Source organism: Syngnathoides biaculeatus, chromosome 12 (genome assembly GCF_019802595.1).
Source record: "Syngnathoides biaculeatus isolate LvHL_M chromosome 12, ASM1980259v1, whole genome shotgun sequence".
NCBI classification, from domain to species: domain Eukaryota; kingdom Metazoa; phylum Chordata; class Actinopteri; order Syngnathiformes; family Syngnathidae; genus Syngnathoides; species Syngnathoides biaculeatus.
The window spans coordinates 5,893,840-5,899,839 of NC_084651.1; positions in this window are offsets into that span (position 1 = coordinate 5,893,840).

The following is a 6,000-nucleotide window of genomic DNA, read 5'->3' on the forward strand; positions in this document are numbered from 1 at the left end:
GTTCCCACTGTGTATACGTTTAAATTATGCAGAACAAGGCATCCCATGTAATTATTAATGTTTTTTTATCCTAAGATAATAAAAATATAATACACAAACAGGGGCGACGAGTGTTTTGAAATCATGTCCGCGCAACCTTTTCACCGTGACAATGCTATCAAATTTACAGCAAGTACCCTAAATGTAATTCTTTAATGTAGAAATTTGTTGACTTTTCATCAACGATGGCCAAAATGAAGATCTTTTGTGAAATTGTTAGAGTTTGAGTACACTGAGGCAGTTCTGGGTTCACTTCTGAAACTGGATTGTGTCTTAAATCGAGGAACTGGGAGTCTTACAACTGTTCATACCATTAGGTGTGGTTTTTTTTTTTGTTTGTTTGTTTTTGGGGGGGGGGCGCATTGGTAACAGTTTCCCAGAGAAACAGTCCTGAGTACAGTATGGGTTCCCACGGTATTTTCACAGGTTCCTACAGAAACTAAATGGCTCTTCCGTCTTTGAGTCGTGAAGCCATTCATGGGCAGGGTGGTAATTCTTTGCCTTATTGAGATAAAAGTCTCCTAACCGGCCACAATCAAGGAAATAAAACTTTTTCGTTTATGGTTATGTGATAACTTTACTAATTTATAATCTCGTCCCAAAAATGGGACCCTGCCCGCGAGAGGGTACTTGGGTTTTCTGAGTAGATCGTCCCAGTACAAGGCCGGGGGGGGCCGAGTCGCTACAGATACGGCAATGCACTCCCAGCCTAGCATACTCTACTACTAAAGCATAGATTTTGGGCAAAAAAAACAAAAATTCTTGAATTATTTAATTATATAAAGTATTTCAACTATACATGTATTTCTACTATTCAGTTAGATCTAACTTTTTTAGGGTTGGAACGCATTGTTTCATTTTCCATTACTTGTAATGGGAAAAGACGCTTTGGATTTTGAACGTTTCACTTTTCAACCGGCCTTCTGGATCAGATTGTTGTCCAGAACTGAGGCACCACTGTATTGGCGTTCATTCCCTAAAATTTTGATCTGATTTGTGTAGATTTTCTTAGAAGTTATTCCTAAGAGTTTAGTGTTGTGGGGGAAAAAAAAAACAATAACCACAGAACTGGAAACGTTATGGCTGCTTAGTATTGTATGAGTATTTTGTATTATTTGCCCTGTTGGGAAAGTTCATTTTTTACCAAACTAGATCAAAGTTCAATTCACTGTTCCAAAAATGAATTAGTTTCGTTCATAATTGGAAATTTTGTTCACATACACAAATGAAATTATTCATAATTGTATTTATTTATTTTTTATTCTCAGAATAATGCTGGCGGTCTTATTCCCCTTTAAATACTGCCCTTTCATTTTCACATTGTTTCCACCCATTCGTTCCAAGCTAGTAGCCAGCTGCAGCTTTCACCCTACAAGCTCAAAAACAGGGAAAACCTTTTTAAAATAAGGAATTTAAACAAAAAGAGGACTTTTTCCGTTAATGTGCAATTAAAAACATGCATGACAGTATGACGAGAATGATGCAGAAATGGCATTAATGTTCCATTTCTTGCAACTGTGGCTGACTATATTAAAATATTTGTTGTATCCTTTATCACAGACAAAATTAATTCTGTGATTGTACACAATTTTATTGTATATATTTGATACAAGTAATATTCCCAGTAATCAGCTTTTGCAATCGTGTACTGTATTACAAGAGAACCACCAAAGAATGGATTTACTTCTATTTCCATGTTGTCCCTGAACGCACCTCACGTTCTCACACAGGCTGCCACTGAAGTGGTTCCCAAATGCAGCCTTTATCCCCCGACATAGGAAATCTCTTATATAGATTTCAGATGATTTTGTACTGAAAATCCTTTTATATAGCTTGGCACTCTTGAACGACAATGAAATAAGGTTTGAAAACCGTTTATTGACTCCAAAAGCGAGCACGTTCTCAGTTACATTGATCACGGAGAGATAAACTAAGTTCCGTTTATGTTCTGAAATTCGCACAATATGAACGAGTTCATGAACTTGGCTTATTTCCCTCATTGAGTTCGCGTACATTAAATACCCTGTGAAAGGTACCCAAATGCAGAACTCGGTCTTAAAAGTGCAGCAGAGCGGGTCGATGTGGCACGAATGCAGCTTCCTGCCTTAAAAGGTCAACACAACAAATGGTGGGCGGAAGGAAACGGAAGCATTACTATTAGTCAGCTGCAATCGTGAATTGAGACGTTGCAACATCCCCCGCGGGCATGCTGTATACCATACAAGCGCAGTTTCCAACTATAAATAATTGCAACAAAGCCAACTGAGCACAATGCAAATGTACAGAAGTGGAACAAGAACAAAGGTTTCATTTCATGTACGAGTAACGGTTCTCAGAGTTGACCACAAAGTCAGCCGTCACGTGGTCATTTTTGGCAAAGTCTCATGTGACACGTGTCATGTCTGATGAGTTTCAATTTGACGCGTGGTCATTTACGAACTGACACGTGGTAAGATCTTACCACATCCCCACTTCCAATGACGTTGGGACGTTGTCTTTAAAACCGAATACAGTGATTTGCAAATTGTGTTCAACCTACTGTATATTTACCATAATTCCCGGCCTACGGAGCGCACCTGGTTACAAGCCTCACAGAGTACGTTTCTAAAGGAAATACCACTTGGTACAGAAATACGCCGCAGCTGTGTAAAAGCCGCAAGTGCCCACATTGAAACCCATATTGAAACAGGAGATATTTACAAAGAAAGACTGTACGCAGAAAGAGATTAACGCTAACGCCGCGCTAAAGCTAGTGCTAATGCTGGCGCCATGCTAACTGGGCCGGTTAAAATAAAACTTAACGGTAAATATCACTGAGACACGCCAGTAACACACCAGCAACGCGCTAGTGCAGTGCTAACAGGGCCGGTAAAGCGACTTCCACGGCACACATATTCCACCGGTCTCATTCTTACCTTTTCCGCTCGAGTCCCCCCTTGCGGCCGTTAGAAAAAATGCACAAATTAGTGGCATCACCGCACGATTAAAAGCGTGGGGGGGGGGGGAATCGCGGCTTGTAGCCCGGAAATTACAGTAATTGAATTCCAATTCAAATTGATAAACTTTGTTTTTAGGAAATAATCATTAACTTGGAATTTTATGGCTGCAATGCATTCCCAAAAAGTTGGCACGGGGTCATATTTTATCACCATTTCTTCCAACATTCAATAAACGTTTAGCAACTGAGGACGCTAATTGTAGGTGGAATTCTTCCTCATTCTTGCTTCCTGTACACCTTCAGCTGTTCAACAGTCCGGGGTCTCCATTGCCCTATTTTACGCTTCATCATGCGCCGCACATTCTCAACGGGAGACTGGTCAGGACTGGAGGCAGGCCAGTCTACTAATACCCGCGCTCTTTTACTACGAAGCCACGCTGCGTGTGGAACATGCAAAATGCGGATGGGCATCGTCTTGCTGAAACAAGCAGGGGTGTCCACGGAAAAGACATCGGTTGGATGGTAGCACATGTTTCTCCAAAACCTCGACGTACCTTTCAGCAATGAAGATACCTTCACGGAGGATTTAGTTGCTCAGACCATCCATTGGCGCTAAGGCAGCCCTAGATTCTGGCTTTTGAACTCTGCGTCCATAAGTCCGGATGGTTCTTTTCCTCTTCGGCCCGGAGTTACACGACGTCCAACAATTTCCAAAAACAATTTGAAACGTGGACTCGTCAGACCACAGAACACTTTTCCACTTTGTATCAGTTGATCTTAGATGTCCTCAGACCCCCGAGAAGCCGGCGGCGTTTCTGGGTGTTGTTGAGAAATGGATTTTGTTTTGCGTTGTCGAGATAGCGCCGAACTGTTTTTACTGAAATTGGTTTTCTTGAAGTGTTCCTCAGATCATCTGGTGATATCCTTTACACGTTGTTTGTTTCTGATGCGATGCGGCCCGAGAGATCAAAGGTCACAATCAATTTTGCTTTTTCGGCCTTGCCGCTTACGTGCAGTGATTTCTCCAGATCCTCTGAACCTTTTGACGATATTGTGGACCGTGGATGATGAAATTCCTAAATTCCTTGGAGTCATCCTTAGACTGTTTGACTATTTTCTCAGGCACGCGTTCGCCAAGTGGTGACCTTCGCCCAATCTTTCCTTGTGCATGACTGAGCAATTCAGGGAAGCTTCGTTTTCACCCAGTCATGGCACCCACTTTTTCTGACGGTGGAACACCCGTGGACCGCCCCCGGCCGGTGTGGCTCACTTTCTGGACCTTGATAGGGAATAACGACCGTTGTACTTGGCTACAACAATAACGACCTCTTCCCCTGTGGGATGTTCCAAACAGTTCTTTCAGTATTCCTCAACTTGGGAACGCCTCGGGATCCCTCCGGAAAAGGCTGGGGAAAGGGAAGTCTGGGTATCCCTGCTGAAGCTACTTCCCCCGCGACCTGACCGGTCTTGGTTTATCCGCCGTCTATTGTACATAGAGTACTAGCAGAGAGAAAGCGGTATGGCTGCTGCATTAACTGTGACAGATATGAAACAAAATCTTTGGAGTCTTGAACATGCAATTTTTGAAACCGTAGCAATTTTTTTGTCAAGCCATTCGCCTTAAGCAACAGATTTGGAACTAGGAAGCACACTTAATTCCTCACAGCTCATGAAACTGAGTCACTTTCCAACCAAAGCGGTGTGGTAAGTTTGAATAAAATGTGAAACTTTCATTTTCCAGATTTCTTTCCTTTTGTATCACTGTACTAGCTGTTTCAAGCCATGGGGGGGGGGGGGGGGGGACAGCTTTGTACAGTTGAGTAACAAGGTGCAACGTCACGGATAGTCAGCTCTATCTGCCCTCCCCCGCCCCGTAGTCAGTTCCATCGCGATTTCACCGTATGTCTTTGACCCTTTGAACCCGTTTCTAGTTCTTTGATACATGGTGTGTATTATAAAATGTTCATTTATTAAATATCTTCCAGTTTAAGGTCCTTGTTCTAGCTTTGCCCTGTTAGTAGGATATGTCACTGAAGCAAAACTGTGCAACTTCACGAGTATTGTGGGGGGGGGGGGGGTCAGAAAGACGGTCATTCTATGAGCGCACTGAATTGTCTTACGATTGGCGTAAAAAAAAAAAAAAAAAAAAAGGTACTAGTCCGTGGCCTTTAAGAAATAAATGCCCCAACGGCTTTCCATAGTCCACATAAAATGAGAAAAGAGGAAGAGTCCCGCTCCACTTTGGAGTCTCCCCAATAAAAGCGTAACAGGATTAGCGTCCATGTCTCTTGTGATAGTGGAGTGGAGAGACCTCGACTAAACCACCCCCACCCCCTACCCCCACGGCCTCAAGATAATAACCGCTGAATTTATGATTATATGAACATGTATATCTTCATAATCCTCCCTCAGCTCTATTAAGACATCGGCCCGGCTCCCGACGCGCTTGATGGAGACATCAAAGCTCACCGATGAGACGCTCGGCCGGACTCTTGCCGCATTTAGAACTGGGTGAGGTTGAAGCGGCGCGGCAGGCCGGGCCGGACTGCAGTGAAACCACAAGGTCGGGCTCAGGTAGAACTGATCATTTCCATTTTATTTCTTCACATTAAATGCCAATTACTATCACAGACGAAGCAGATGACGGGCAAAAGTTTGAATTTACCGATGGTGCGTGGTGGCTGGTCCCCACCAATGTAGTTTTAAAGGAGCTGGTGTTGCCGTGGCAATGGTTCTCCTTGGGGCGCAGGTGTCAAACTCAAGGCCCGTGGCCGCAGATGCGGCCCGCCACATGATTTTATGTGGCCCGCAAAGGCAAATCACCTGTGATTTTTCTTCAAATATGTACCAAAATTCAGATTATTGAACTCAAATTGTCAGATCATAAATGATGACGTTGAGATAGGTTTGTGTGAGCAAACATCAACGAAAGTTAAAAAAAAAAAAAAACCCATTACCCTTGATTTCCGATTCCAAAACTAGTCACTATCTTGATTGTGTAAATATGATTGGTCAATTAAAGG